We start from the raw sequence: 15,980 nt of genomic DNA, 5'->3' as shown, positions 1-15,980 counted from the left end.
AAGTGTCCCCAAAGAAACAGAAAACATAATATCTGCTCAAAAAAAGAGAAAATCCATGTAGCCTCAGCAGTGAGTATACTATAATACATGCCTTCAAGGCTAGCTTTGGAATAAAAAAGCCTTTGGGGAAAAAAAAGAAAAGTAAAGTTTCCTCTATTGCAGAGAGGCCAGGCAGCCCAGGGATGCTGGCTAGAAGTGTTCAGCAGTGCTGACAATGGGATACACTCCTGAATCAGGGCTGGACCAGCTCCAGAACCTGCCCCAAACCATGGGGAGGTGATGGGATCCAAACAGAGCCTCGGGCTCCCGATCCAGGGGCAGGAGCTTCCAAAGCAGAGTAATGCCTTCCCACAGCACAGCATCTTCCAGGAGTAAACTGTGACAGTGCAAAGCTGAAATTAACGCTTAAAAAGGTACAGGTGCCATTTCCAAGAACTTTCAAAGGTCCTTGTTCCTCCTGCACTTCTCACCTCTCTTCACGGTCACCTTGGGACTAATTTCACGCAGCACTGCCAAGGTTTCACCCGATTGCTGTGTGGAAAGGAAACACAAATCCATCCTCACTGTCTGTTTGATGATCATCTGATTTTTAAAGCTATCCCCCGGTGCGTGTGATTTGTAGGGGAGGATGTGAGTTTGACAGCCACATCCTTCAATATTGCACATAAATTAAAAATATATCATGGACTTCTCAACGAAATCTTGAAGCATTTAGTCTCTTCTGGTGCAACAAGTCCAGCTTGCTTCTTTTCAAGTACCTTCCTACTTAAAACTGATATTTTTTATTCCAGCCAACTGGCAAAAGCCAGAAACTGGGAGGATGACGAATTCAGAAGCACTGGAGTTTCTGGTTGTTTAATTTTTGTTTATGAAACACTAAACTTTAGTTAAATGCAAGTGCTGAGGGCTTGGTCTAATTGCTCCATTTTTTCATCTTGCCAGGTTATTTGCTTTAATCCTGTCACCACAGTGACTTCCAGCACCTCATTATGCCTTGCAGAACCAAGTTAAAAACTAAAAGAACTTGGCCAAGGTTTCTTGAATGCTCTCTTAAGGCATAAAAAAGAAAAATAATTTATAAAAACGAGTTCAACAAAAAAAAATAAAGCAAGCCAACTCTTCATATGACTATTCTGCAAGAAAAAGTAGTCTTTGTGGCTGCAAGGCTTTTATGGAAAAATAATGTCTTTTTGGAAGGGAAAAGTTTCTTGAACCTTGAATGACTGAGCACCCTTTTTCATTATGTTAATTTAAGTGGTAAAAGGCTTGCCTGACTGACACTAATTGATGGTCCCTCCTGGGGCTTAATTGACATGAGCTTGTCTCTATAAACCTGCACCGTTAATCAGCTCCTTACCCACTCTGGAAAATGTTTGCAGCTGAAGAAGTGCCAGTGGGGGTTGCATGCAGACAACACAGACTCTAAGTGAGGATGCTTTTCAGCACTCTAGTTGTGATATTTCATTAAACTGATATTTTCCTGATTCCTTTCTAAAGGAGAAAGATCATGTCTTAGATTCATTTACTGCTGAATTTATTTTTGCTGTGGTTTGGTAAGTATTTAATTTAGATGTTAAGTGTTTCCTTTGATCTTCTGCAGTAGGCTTAGGTAACTAAATGTTAAATTCTGGCTGAAAGCATCTCGAATTAGCCATGATATCAAGTCAGCCACAAGGAAAGAGTCATCTTTTGCTATACCCGTATTATTCCTGTAGTGGCATCATATTTAGAAAATACAAGGGAAAAATTGTTATTTTAGTGATAGGAACAATATCTTTTCTTCTTTTTCAGAGCCAGCACTGAATATTTTCTGAAATTTCTCTCAACTATTAAATTACACCAGTATTGAATTTCCCCAACAGTTCTGTCCCTTGCTATGAGATATTCACATTTTGATTTAGAAAATCCTTTTAAAAACCACTGTTTTAAATTCAAAATTGGCCTATAGCCACAGTTCCCTCTCCTTTCCCTGCTACCAGAGCTATTCCAAACTCCTCATTTTTATTTTAGCACATCTTTTACTTGCATTGGTTTTCCAATTTTTAAGAAATCCTGGGTGCACACAATGTAAGTCATTACCTATTAATAATGGTACAATTATTGTAAACACTGAAGATAGATGGGAATTCAGTTATTCAGATTTCTCATCTATCATGCACAAAAAGGCAACTTCATAGCATTCTCAATGGAAAGTAGGGAGAGTGTCAAGGTACCACTTTGATTTACTTTGCTGACAGTAGTGTTTGCTCACTAAAAATATCAGACAAATGGTTAAAAGAAATTTTAAAGAATAAAAAAATATTTAAAAAAATATGATCCATCATTTTCCCACCCATTGCAGATGGCAGGGATACCTGGCAGAAATGGGACCTGCTGAGTAACATCAGTAGGTGACTTACACCAAGGCAGAGGCTGCTCTAAATGTTAGAAGAGCTCTGAAAAAAAGTTTTATTCTCAAAAGATGTTTGGGAAGATAAAGCAAGACAACCTAGAATGTCCTGAAAATAATTTGGGACAAATATACACTGCAATTCCATCTCACTGTGCTTAGGCACCAGCTATAGATAAGCAGTTATAAATAACTTAAAGTTCCGCAGAATTAACCCACAGGATATTTTGGGGATGTGATTTTTCCTCTTGCCCTAAGGCCATGTTCCCAGCTCCAGGGCCCCAGGTACAGCACAGCCCCCAAAGCATTCCTGCTCCACTCATCCACACCTCAGTGCTGCTGTGGAGACATTTCACTCACCCACCAATGCTCACTCCACACCACTGGTTTCCACCACTTGGGTTTTCCAAACAAACACCTTTCAAGTTTTACTCTTAGGAGCAACATTTTAGAAATATCTGTAAAAGTTCTTCACTGTTCCCCTTCCAAACTCATCATAATTCACCTGCCGTGAAGCACCTTGGAATTGTAACTAGATTTTGGAGGGGGGTTGCCTTGTGCTAGTAGATAATTCTTGCTGTAAGGTCATAGAAGATGTAGACAAGTTGATAATAATGGTAATATTTGGTAGGTTCACAAATATACTGATCTGCCTCCAATTTTATGACAGTTACCCAAGTGGGAAGAACGCAGCAGTAAACATGGCTAAATCCATTTTTATAGACATGTGTATAAATTATTGGGATAAACTCATCAAAAGCACAGCAGGTTAACTGTTACACCAAAGGGGGAAAAAAAAAATCTGATGATGTCCTAAAAACAGCAATACAAGCATGGCCTTTAAATTGTTAAATTATTTGGACAGGGAAAATTATGTACATAAAGATAAGCATGGGATGCATCCTGAATTATTTATTTCAGTTCAAGTTCTTGTTTCCTAAGAAGTCAAAGCTTGTGGGTTGCTTTGAATTTACAAGCCATAATGGGCTGACCCAATTTATACCAGCACATTGCAAGTCTCCAGAACCACTTTTCACATTGTTCATTTAACATCTCATTCTTTGAGGGCTGGATTGTTTAGCTGGCCACATGTCAAAAGGTACCATATGTTGTCAGGAAGCTTTTTTAAAGTTACACCAAGGGACAGAAAGATTGAAAAGATTTTAAGACAGGCTTGTGAAAACTTTAAATCATAAACCATTCCACAATGCATAAATCATACAATAGTTCAGATAGCAGCCCTCAGTGCATGATGGTTTACATCTGTTGGGCAAGCAGCTATCAAAGCTATTTCATATTTCTTCAGTTCTATTTCACTGCTTCATACTCTGACCAGTGTTGTTTTCCTCTCCTCTTGCCTGAAATGCAATATATAAAATACACAGATATTGTTTGCTGTTACATCAAATCAATTTTGAATGTTGAACAACAAAACACTGAGAAATAAAGCAAATTTCAGACAGAATAGGGTGAGAGTCACATGCTTCATACACAAGTTGTTGTTATACAGTGAAAGCTGCCATTTCAGGCTTCAATCCCAAGTTATCTATGCCACTGCTGACAATGCCCCAATATGTTTTACTAACAGAACAAGAATTCTTCCTCATAAGCATTCTTCATTCTTACTCATATTCATGAGATGCTGAAAACCAACACACACTGTATTTTACAGTACTTAAATATGTTGATAGGCTTCAGAACAAGCATGTCTCAGACAGCCCAGGAGATGATGAGTCCATCCTTAGAGTTGCACCTTGGCTGTGTTACCTGGGCCAGAACAGATATAAAAATCATTTCATCCAAAAGCTTTGCAGCAAGCAGAAATGCCTGCAGCAGCTGAGAAAGTTGTAACTGAAAACAAAAAGCTCTACAATCAACCCTGACAAATTCCTCAAAATGCTTTTTCTAAGCAGATTATGTAAATTAGTTATGGCTGTGGAGGAGTGGCTGTGTGGCAAGCTTGACTGGAATTAGTTGAGGAATTGAAGGTTTTCTGAAGCTCCTTAGAGCTGAACCACCTTCCCCACTCCTCGATGCTGTTGGGTTACACACCAGTCACTGCAAAACCCTTCTTCCACTTCCAGGTGTGGTACCAGCTCCTGAAGTTTCCTCAAACCAAGGAAGATCCCTTACAAATCCCACAGCATCAAATATTTTCTTTCTTAATGTCAAAATACCTGAATGCTCCAAAATTCATTTGTTTCTATCTTAATGAGGCTGGGTTAAATGAAGGCACAATTCAAAGTCCAAATAAAATCAAAAGTTTAGAAGAATTCAGATTGGAAATACAACCAGGCTTATTTAATATGCTCAGTCTAAGGCAAGCATAAACCCCCTTTTCTGAATTGAGCAGCCAAATTTTAGACTTCTATTTAATTTATTTTTATTTAATCCATATCCATAGGATCGCTTTCAAAGGCACAAATTTTGGGTTGAGGAGGTATCACCCTCAGCCAGATTTGCAGTTTTCTTGGGGATTCATTCACATTTCCTCTTCCTACTCTTGGACTTGTTCAGAAAGTTATTTTTCTTTCAAAGCTTTACCTATTTGAAAACATAGATTTTGCTCTGGGAGTTCATTTTTTTAATATTTAAATGGGTGAAGAACCAGAAATCCACTGAGCCAGAAAAGTCTCCCCCACCTGTAAAAGCCATGCACAAACCTAAGAGCTGAATAGTTCAAATTAGCCACAGAAAACTTTGACATGTAAACAGAAAATCATACTTTAGAAATCTATAGGCTTTAAACCCATTTATATAGTTAGTGATCCTTAATGATTAATGATTTTGGGCAAGATAGATGGTGCATAATCCTTGCCTTGGATATAACAAAATCAAAGAATTTAAATGCTGAAAGAGAGCTGGCATGTGTAATAAAGTTCATGGTGGTAAAATATTAGGAGTTTTGACAGAGTTGCAGTGTCTGCTAATTTCCATGCCATGAACTACACTAGCAAGCTCTGGGGATCTTTTTATGCTAATGGGATCTGGAGTAGACTGAAATGAAATTCTAAATAAAAATATATATGTATGGGTCATAATGCAGTAACTGTAATAAACACATTTTGAATAAAATTACAGGGGAGAACAACAAGAAATCCTTGGGCAAACCCTGGAGTGTTATTTGGGTATTTTATACAAACCAAAAAATCCTTTGTACATTTGTGTATTCATGCCATAGAGGCACCATGCAGCAGCGCAGCCTTCAAACAGGGACACAAGTTATCCTTGTGATACAGAATGGTTTTATGTAGGAAATTGAGTCTTTTCCAAAGTCTCAAGTGATCAAAATCAGAACAGTTGGTGGCTCAGATTTCAAACAATCCATTTCACCAAAGAGCTCTAATATGATGTATATTCATTATCAAGTCCAGGGGAGTGGGTGCATTTTCAGTGGCTAATAGCCAGTTATTGTGAGCTGATCCACACTGCATTTCTAGACACACAAGTTTCTCCTAGAAAAGTTAGTTTATCAACTGACTGGTCTAATTAATTTACTGCTGCTGCTCTGTAGATGTCACAACACAGAAATTAGATACATGCAAGCAGAGTCATTCCAAGTCAGCATTTTCTAGACCGTAAAAAAGTTGGCCTATTCAAACTTTCCCAAGTCAAACACTTAATGCTGATATCCAAGTTACTGGTCAAACCCCCAGGCTTGGTTCACTGAGCACACCAGTGGTGTGCAATTGTAGCCTTGTGGGGGCATTTCAACCCTGCCCTGACATAATCAATAAACCATTCTCCACAAAGAACAAATAGAGTATTGGAAATGAACATCTGCATCACCAGGTCAGGCCCACGCTCACTTTTCCAAGTGCAGTGCTGTACACTTTTGTACAAGGACTTGCTGCCCCTGAAGTTATGCTAAGGAGAGGCAAATAAACCCTTACCCAGCAGCTCATGTTACCAGCACGAGCTTTGCTGATGCTCTGATCTGTCAGAGGTTGATTATAATGTCAAGGAATGGATTTCCCTGTGTGGTTTCACATGTTGTCCCTATATCTCTTCTGCCAACTCACTCTTATTTTATTTTCTTGGTCAAACTAGACAATGCCAATCCTGCTGTACTGTTTGACCCTTCAAAATTACCAGTCTTCTTGTGGCTATTTTTAGAAAACTAATCTCTGGGGGATTTTAGTGATACTCAGTAGGAACTCTCACACGTTTTCCACTCGTCCTCCCATTTACACACAATAAATTCACAATACTTCAGCAAATAGAGAATAATTCCTGATTCAAAATAACTGCCTTAAATTTAAAAACCCATGAAGAAACTAGAGCTGACACTGAGGGTTCAGGACCAAGCTCTTCACTCTCATTTACTGTACAGTGTTGTGGGACAAAGAGTATCCCTGCTGAACATTGCTTTCAAAGTGTCTCACCACACTTTGATACTGCAGCTTTTAAAATATAAGGACTAACTTTAAACCACACATATTGTATTTGCCTTTTTGTTACATTTTGAAAAGTGATAGCTGCAAACAATTCTGTTTTCTGATGATATTAGGAGCTGTCCATATTAAAAATTTCCGAGGAGGACTCATCCTTAACAGATTTATTTTTTAAAGAAAGAGACCAATCTAAGAGAAGGCAGGCAGCTTGAGAATGACCTCAAATGCACTAATGAGAGAAAGAAAACAGATCAAGAAGTTAAATTCCATCTCAGAGCTGCATCTGTTTTCAGCAAGAGTAGCTTATGAATTTTTGAAGTTTATACCTATGTGGATAATTAGAGTAATTTAGTCTAGGAAGACGCTCAGGCACATGGAAAATAATTAATTTCTAACCACTCCATGTCATAACTGCATGCTTGTCCAATCCTTCCCAGCAGATACACTCTGTGTTTTCCTGATCCTGCCAGCAAGACAGATAAGATAAATAAGTGAAAAATCAATCCCACAAAAACCAGGTAATATCTCCTTGTATGAGTGACCCAAGCTAGCCAAGAGCAGGAACAAGGAAAGAAAATGGAGGAGGAATGGAGCAGGAGGGCAGTGAATTCCTGACCCTTTCAGGGATGCAGTGACTGAGGTTAACCCCCACTCCCCAAGAAACCACATCCTGGTAAAAATAGGCAAAACCATTGTGCAAGGTGGGCACGAACAAAGAGACATTTTTTATTGTCAGCTCACTGAAAACAAAGAGAGGAAGAATCAAAGAATCTCCTCTTGCAACCTGCAAGTTGCCATGATGATATTTTGACGCTAACACTGAATAATTCTTGTTTTGACACTCAGCACAACTGACCTGGTATCAGCAAAAGTTCCTGTCATCACATTAGCAGGAACCTCACTCATTAAAATATCACTCATTTTGTGCATTCCTGCAGAAAATCCCAGATTAACATGTTTCTCAAAATTTCTTGGATTTAGAGTTCCTTTGTCTAAAAGAGAGCCTGCACAGCCTTTTAATAGATACTTTAAAAGAAGAACCCTAAAGAAACAGAGAAAGTACTTCACAAAACTCACCAGGCTGATCACTGCCATGGGAGGAGACCTTGGATGTTCTGTTTAAGCCTGGAGTTGATTCCTTCTCACAACAAAAAGTGTTCACACCTGGGAAAAATACTTAGCTTTAGTCTCAAGCTGCTGTTGTGCATCTCCAATACTGCGTGCACAGTGCCACCAATAAATATAATAAAAAGAAGCAATGCACTGGCATACTGTGCTATGACCTCAGAAACACAGCAAGTGAGGTCAAAAGCACAAGAACCTCAGAAATGGGAGAGAAATGCAAGCAGATGAAGGAGGAGCAGCTCTTAGAATGTAAGGGCAAAGAAAAAATTAGAGAAAAAGAAATACAATATGAATTTAAAAAAAAAAACTTAAGGTGTTGCTTTTAGGGAAACTTAAGCTGGGTGAAGAAAGGTAGAATTTCAGTGCCTGCTGTTATCTTCTCCAAGGTGCTCCATATCTGGCAAGGTATTGAAGAAGAGCTGAAATTAATTAATTTTAGTCTTAAGTAGTCAGTGCAATGATGCTACAAGAGAGACACACAACCTTTCTTAATCAAAGCTGGAGAAGTTAATCCCCACACCTGGGGAGATGACATGCTCTCTTCTCAAGTCAAACCAACCTGTTTTCCCATTTATTTAGGTTATTCTCTATTTATGTGTGTATTTAGGTGAGATTTTCACCGTACTAAGCCATAAATACTGAAGGAAAGTGTTTCTGCCTGTTCATAAACATCATATCAGGTGTCAGGGTTGCAATTCAGCTGTCAATAGCCAACACTGAATTGTGATAATAAGGGCAGAATTACATAAAGGAAGTTCTCCTCACTCTTGAATTAGATTATTTCACCTTTGTCTTATTCAAGGGTTTTTCCATTATAAAAAGGAAAAATTCTGACTCCTCTGACAAGTGATAAGGAAAATATGAACATGTTGGACGGGGAAAAAGTGGTTTGTAACACTGGCTGTGTCCCAAAAATCTGTGTGATCTGGAGAAACCTCTGCTCCCCCTTGTGATTCCAGGGAGCTGACTCCCCTCACACATATCCCAGAACCAGCAGCCATTCTGCAGCTATAAATAAAGTATACAGAGAGACTCCAAATCTGCCAATAGAGTGTTTGGCAATGACAGTTACCCCTCATTATATTTAAAACAACAACAAAAAAAAATCCAAGAATAAGATCCCAGGGAGAGCACAAAAAATAGTGGTAACTGACTTAAAAAGACACCAAGCCTCTCTGAATATCATTTTTAACTTCACAGCATAAAGTTCTTTACTTTAAACTGTTTTAGTTTTTTTTAAAAAGTAATGAGGCATTACTTCTGCCAGTAGCAACCACAGTAAAACACAGCTTTCTGAAAAATAGGAAAAGCTTATAATTTTTTTTTATATTTTTTTATAGTGTGTCCTTGGAAAACACCACTCAGTAATTATGCTTGTACTGTTGCATACTTTGTGTTGCTGAGGCTCCTTTGTCTGAGCCAGGTGCCTACATGAAGGGAACAGATCCTCAAAAGCACTTAATACCTCACAGCTTCACTCGATGAAGGCATTAGCATCTCTGAAGAAACACTCCCCTGTCTCGTGATTTAACCCTACAAAGAAACTTATGCAAATAATTTATGCAGACAAGCTACCAACACCTGCAGAAGGACCTGCCAGCATGACCAGGCAGGTCCTTCTGGTCCTGGAGAATCTGCATTTCTCCTTCCTCCTGCTCCAGCTGGAGGGTCACAGCTGACTAGAAGGAGGCAAAGAGCTTGGGAAAAATCCTGTGCCAAGTGCTCTGAGATGCAGCCAGTCCTTCTAAGGGAGGGAGGGGCCTATAAACAGGTGGACCAGCAAAAAAAGAAAACTAGAAATGTTCGCATTTCACTTGGCAAGTTCTTCTCCATACACCAAGAAATAATTTTGGAGCTCCTTAAAGGATAAAAATGCCTTTTTTAAGGATTAATTTCAGAATTTCAGAGGGCTCTTAAAGGGTTTTAGCATTCTTCCAGCACCACAGGGAAAGCAATAATTAGCTTTTCTCAGCCAACCTGTACTTTTGAGCACTGGAGAATAATGAAGTATTTTCTATATCCCTACCTCCACAAAGTTTATCCTCATCCCTGTGAGCCAGACTCAGCCAGCCTGGCTGCAGGTGGCTGTAGACTTTGCTAATGTTAAGAGAGGTATAGGCACTCCTTTGGGGGGAATTAACTGTGAGACATACTGATCAACTAAGTAATTCTTAACCTTATTCTTTGTGGAACAATTCATTCATTTAAATGGCCCTTATTGCATTAATCCACCTAAAGTGAGTTTCATAACATACAAGCAGCCACAACCTTTTTCTCTCCTAAATAAAAACAAAACAGAATATGTAGGTATATACATTTTGAAAGCTGATTTTTTTTTTTTAAAAGCACCTTTACTAGCAACACCAGGATCAGTGGGAAGCAATACAGAGCACCAGTGAGACAGTATCTGCAGAGCTTTGCTTGGGTGAATTCATTATTGCTTGGCAAACCGAGCGCTTTCCTCAGGAAATATTTTGTCCTTTGGAGTTTTTGATTTAAACACACTTCGTTGATGCAGCTTTTTCCTAAGTGTCTCTTTCTTAAAAGCACCTCTGGCAAAAAGCAGAGCATGAAGGCCCAGCAGAGCCAAATAACCCAGGATGAACTTGCAGCCTGTGTGCCCCCTGTTATATCCCCAGGGGACAAGGGCAGGATGAAGGTGAACACCACCTTGGCTGTGTTGTCCTTGGGGAATCACAATTTGTAGGGGGAGAAAACCCACCAGGAGATCTGTACTGTCAATTTTCCTCAGTTAAGATCAAAGCTGTCCAGTTTTCCCAGGGAACCCAAACCAGCCCTGGTCCACACCAGCCACTCACCCACTTCTCTCCTTCACTTTTAAGCGCTTTGTTGCCATCAGAGATGTAATTCCTGACACCTGACCTACAGGGCAGCCCATCCCACCCTCATCTGTCCCATCACATTAATGAGTGTGGTGCCACAGCAGGATGGAGTCTGTCTCCACACTAAGTATGGGCTGGAACCATGAGGCAGACAGGGTAAAAACCCTAAATATTTTCTATTATGAACATCAAATAATGGATAGAATCTTAGATCTCCTCTAAGAATAAAGCTCATGGGGAAAGAGTACAACTGTGTGATGTAAGATATGTAAATCCATCTAGGTGAAAGACATGAATTTTGTGCCTTGGATGTTTTTGGTGCTAGGGTAGGTATGCAGACTCCAGCACCTCATAAGTGGAGGAGGATTAGTTACCAGAGAGCAATAACTGGATTATCTGGATGAACTGGAATTATCCCAGCAGCCACATTGTGCTGTCCATCCAACACACTGAGGGAATTCATCCAGACCATGTAGACCTTACAATGCAATATCTGAGTTGGTGTAGTTTCAAAAAAAAGCATCCACGCAGTGAGGGAAACCTCGAGGTTTTGGAGTTTTTTAACAAGGAATTGGAGCTTTTAACAGTGAAGGTCCTCAGGGCTATCAGCTCCCTGCTCATCCAGGGCAATTTTAAAGTCAGTTGCCTGATCCTGCAGGTCACAGTCACAGGGAGTCCCACTCCTGGTCACTGCCACCAGTGACAGGGAGCCCAGACCTCTGCACAGGGTCTGGGTACCCCCTCTGTTTCTGGTCACCTGAGTCTGCAGAGCAGAACAGCATCCTTTAGGCTTGACAAAAATCAGAGGCAAGATCAGAAAGGGAAGGAGTTTATGTGGTTAAGCTGAGTGTGAACACCAGAGAGGTTGGACCTAAATATCAGTATAACCAATTTCCTTCCAAGGATGTATTTCTTGCCCACTGAATGATCAGTTAATCCTCCTTTTTATTCTCCTCCCTTCAGTGAATCTCCCAAGTTATTGCAGGTGTTATCCAGGGACACAATATTCACAGTTCCATTTGCTTATGTTTTACTGCTCCCATTAAAATTTGTACAAAGTTTAGAGACTGAACTTGAATTGTGCCCTTACTGCAAGCAGCTTGAACCCCTTAGTTCTTCACTTTCATGCTACAAAATGAAGATTTTCTCCAGAACTCTCTGAATGAGAAATGAATCCGTTGCATCATTTCTTTTCCTTTTTATTTTTTTCCTCTCTTATTTTTCTTTCCCTGTGTCCCCAGCCTTGCTTTTTACATACCTTTCAAACCTCAGCATATGCATATACCTCATTTTGGGCCCATCTTGACTTGCTAATATCATATGCAATCCATGCCTTCCATCTCACCAAAGTGAATGCAGTAAAAGAGCAGAATGATTTTTTTCTGAGATGTCATGTAACACAAGATATGCAAACTGTCTCTGATTGGAAAGAAGAGATTATTTTTCCTGTCAAACACATATGCTTTATGTACACTGCTTGTTAGAACAATGTTCAACAAACATTCCATTTTTAAAGGCTAGAATATGCCGAAAATGAGTTTTGCATGCAAAATCTTCACATATAAGAAGAAAAATTGGAGTACTACACAGTGCATTCTGTTATCAGGATTGAACATGGGCAGCAAGAAGGTTCCAAGGGGAAGTGAGCAGTGAAGACTGCCAAGTTTGTCTGCAGAATTTTGGGTTTGCCCTTTTTTTATAATGACCTGTGTGGTGGGGAGGGAGAGGACACGGCGGCAGTGCCAGCCCTGGTGCCAGTGCTAAGAGGAGGGAGGAGCTGTTGTTGGGACACAGCAGCTCTGTGCAGACTCTGTGATATCCATAGGATTTAGCCAATCTGTTCCTGCAGATGCCAGTTTTATGCATGATTTACCTGGCTTGATGCAGCTCCTGCACCAGCTCTGCCAGTTCCCAGGCTGGAAAGCTGCAGCCCCTGAGCTGCCAGCGCTGCTCAGAGCATCCACTCAGCCCTCTGCTGCTCCAGAAAAGGGAGAAGGACTCCAGGATTTTGATCTGCTTTGTTTTAGTTGATGTTTTTTTTGTTTTTTTTTTCCTTTTTTACTGTGAGCATTTCTGTATATCTCTGAATGTTTGCAAAATTTTTTTAATTTTTTTTTTTTAATTTTCTATTTTTCCTCCAGATGGGCTTCTACTAAAGACTACAAGTAAACCAAGGAAAACACATATGAAAAGAGTCTTTTGAGCCAGACAGTGGGACAGCACATACACTTGTCATCCCTCCATGAAGCAGTGGCTATTAAAGATGTAATATTTCCACTAGATCTCAGTTGCAGTAGAACAACTGACTCCAGGTGAGCTTATGCAGCTGACCTTCCATAAGCATTTTCAATACCCTTCAAAATATCACATTATTTACCAGTTGTGGGAAAGTGTTCTTTAGTAAGGAGTACAAAGCAATCACAGTGGCTTTGGAGATTTTAAAGGTTTCCTAAGGAGCCACAAGTGTCTGTAAGATGCCCTTGGGGCTTCTGTTTTACACTGTGATTGTGCAGTGTTTTATTTCTGTCATAAAGTGCATACAAAGGGAAAAGGAAAGAAGTAATCTCCTACAGCTGGAAACCAAATTACAAGACTCTCTTATAATAAGGAGAGATTTTCCCCAAAGTGACTCAGTGGGACATTGAGGCTTTGAATTTGATCCTACCTAAATGAACAGGAAAAAAATTCCATTGACTTTAGTGGTAGAGGATCAAACTCCAAAGGAGCTATTTAAAATATTATGCAGGTGATGTATGAGTGTGGTTTCATAGATGTTCATTAAGAGTCTTTTTATCCCCTCCTCCCCTCTGAAAATGCTGCAGAAATATTATCAAGTTCTGTGATTACTGATATGCCAATGGTATCTCTGAGAGAGCAGCATTTCTGTTGAGGTACTGACTCAGAGGTGCTTTATATTAACAGGAGTTCACAAATAAGGTTTTGTTATCTCTGCTCCTGGCAATTGTCAGGGCACAAGGAAGCATTATTAACATTCCTGCAATCAGCAAATAAAACACAGCACCTCAGTGAGTCGGTGCCTTCAGGATCCAGCATCATCCCTAATTCCAGTTCCAAACAGTTTCCTTCTAATCTACCTTTTAGCACTACTTCCAGTAAAGAAGGAATTAATATGGTGAGGAAGCAGAGTTCCTGAGAAGGACTCTCTGGCATCTTGAATCCTCTTTGAAGTAGAAAAATAATAAGTAATGGTACTGGCAGCACATTACATTGGTGTGACTCACATTTAGGAGATTCAGCTTCTATGACTGATTTTACAGAAGTCAATATTTCCTACTTTGCCTTTTACTCTTTCCTTCATGAATACCACGTGAAAAACCTGGACTTAATCTCAAATGCAGAGGAAAGAGGAATTTTTCAATTATTAAGGATGAATATGAGTATTGTTTAAATTAATGCAATGACAAAATGTTTGTAATCCACCTGAATTTTGCTTTTGTTTTTGCACTAAAGTGAAGCTGCTTGCAGTCACCTGTCTCAGGGTTATACTCAGAAGTATATTTGAAGGAAGGAATTATAACTCGTGAGTTAAATTTTTCAGTCTCATTCCAGTTACCCAATGTCCTGAAAGGACTTGGATTTGTCCTGATGCCTCTTTAGCAGTAGGTTAATTTATTAACAGATAGGTTAATTTATTAACAGATAGTTAATGAACTGCAGCACCAGGGTTTAGCTCCTTAGAGTATTTTGGAAAGTCACAACTGTTTCATTGTAAGGCCAGATCCAGAAAATGCTGATGTTAATCTTCCTCCTCACTAGAAGAGACTTTAGAAAATGTTTAACAGGAGTCAAAAGTTGATATGAGAGAAATTATACACTGGGTGATTAACTGTTAAAAGAAGAAATGAGATAAAACAGCTAAAGACTTGTCTTAAGAGACTCCTATGGGAGAGTATCATCCTTAAATAAAAACAGTTAAGAACTGGTCTTCTAATTTTGTTGTAGTTGCTCAAGCTTTACTCTTTCCACAAAGAGAACTTTTAGTTTACAAGGTAGGGTATAACACTGAAATATGGGATAAACCTGTCAGCTTCAGGACAACTGATGAAGCTAAATAAACATTGAAGGGCAGGGAAAAGAAAAAAAAAAAAAAGCAAAAAGCCTTTTAAAAGTATTCTGGACATCCAAAGAAGATAATGATTTTGTAATTCAGTTTCTTAACAAAATCTGCTAATACCCACATTCCTGTAAGCTCTGAAGTGCTGCTTTCATACAGACAGGCAAGTCCAGTCTGCCCTAAGCTGGGCTGATGCTTTCCAAGGCATTTCAGTGAAACTCAATCAGATCTCTAACAAAAGGAGCTGCAGTGGCTGTTTGACTCCTGGCAGTGGCTTTATCACTCCCTTCTCTTTTGTGGCCACCTCTCTGCAGCCCTGAGCTCGTCACTGCCAGTCTGCTGCTGGGGTCTCGGGTTTTTCACTCTCCTACTTAGCAGAGTTTTAGCTCAGTGCTTTGAATCATTGCTTATGGGATCCTGAGATATTTTAAATATTAACTAAGGGCTGTGGCTGTGCACAAGTTAATGGCTGTGATGCTTTGCTGCTCTCAGGTGGGTGGTCTGGTCTCTGCCTTTCCTGTCGCTGTGGTCCCTCATCCCTCCTGCCAGCTCTGCTCCCTCTAGGCTTCTCTGTGAGCTTGCTCTGTTTCACCTTGCAGGAAAAACTCTTTTGCTGGGTGCTTTTTCTACCACCATGTGTAATTGGATTAGAATTGTAGAATTACCTCGTGGAGGTGTCTGCAGGGCAGCAAAGCTGGTATAAAATACACAGATGGAGGATGTAACCAGGAGCAGAGGATGGGAAGATCAGGGTCTCCCCTTTCTAGCAGCAATAAGCTCTTCTGTCAGCTCACTGCCTCATGCTCACAGGCATCTAATGGGTGCTGTAATATCTTTCAGTCTGCTCCTTTCTAAAGCTGTGCTTTATTAGGGTTGGAAACAACCTGCACAGCAGAGCAGCCTAAAATTGATGTGCTTAGTGTAAAGCTGCCAAGGGGGAGACACAGCGCGTCCCCAGCAGAGCCACTCGGAGCTGCCTTCAGCCAGAGCTCTCCATTTGGAGTCATTAATGTCACACACTCCTCTGCAGGGACCTCAGCTGGATTCCTGGAGGAGTGCAGTGAGAGCTCACATGATTATTATTATTATTATTTTTATTAAAACCACAGGCTGAGGTTAGAATGACACATCTTCCTACTGAGAGACTCGGTCAC

The 15,980-nt window shown here is 40.0% G+C and overlaps 2 long non-coding RNA genes across 2 annotated transcripts; one reads left to right on the top strand and one right to left on the bottom strand.

Annotated features, from left to right (window-relative positions):
* The first annotated feature begins 1,355 nt into the window (after positions 1-1,355).
* On the top strand, positions 1,356-5,041 carry LOC147652312 (uncharacterized). The gene is made up of 2 exons (XR_015289286.1): positions 1,356-1,553; positions 1,792-5,041. It is a non-coding gene; the product is annotated as an uncharacterized LOC147652312 (long non-coding RNA).
* LOC111931815 (uncharacterized) lies at positions 2,419-10,723 on the bottom strand. Its single transcript, XR_002865761.2, has 3 exons — positions 10,631-10,723; positions 7,861-7,947; positions 2,419-4,156 (listed from the first exon to the last, which is right to left on the bottom strand). It is a non-coding gene; the product is annotated as an uncharacterized LOC111931815 (long non-coding RNA).
* Positions 10,724-15,980: the final 5,257 nt, after the last annotated feature.

Source organism: Cyanistes caeruleus, chromosome 7 (assembly GCF_971803275.1).
Source record: "Cyanistes caeruleus chromosome 7, bCyaCae1.hap1.1, whole genome shotgun sequence".
NCBI classification, from domain to species: Eukaryota; Metazoa; Chordata; class Aves; order Passeriformes; family Paridae; genus Cyanistes; species Cyanistes caeruleus.
The sequence above is the reverse complement of the archived record's forward strand: the minus strand, read 5'-3'. Positions and strand labels throughout refer to the sequence as shown.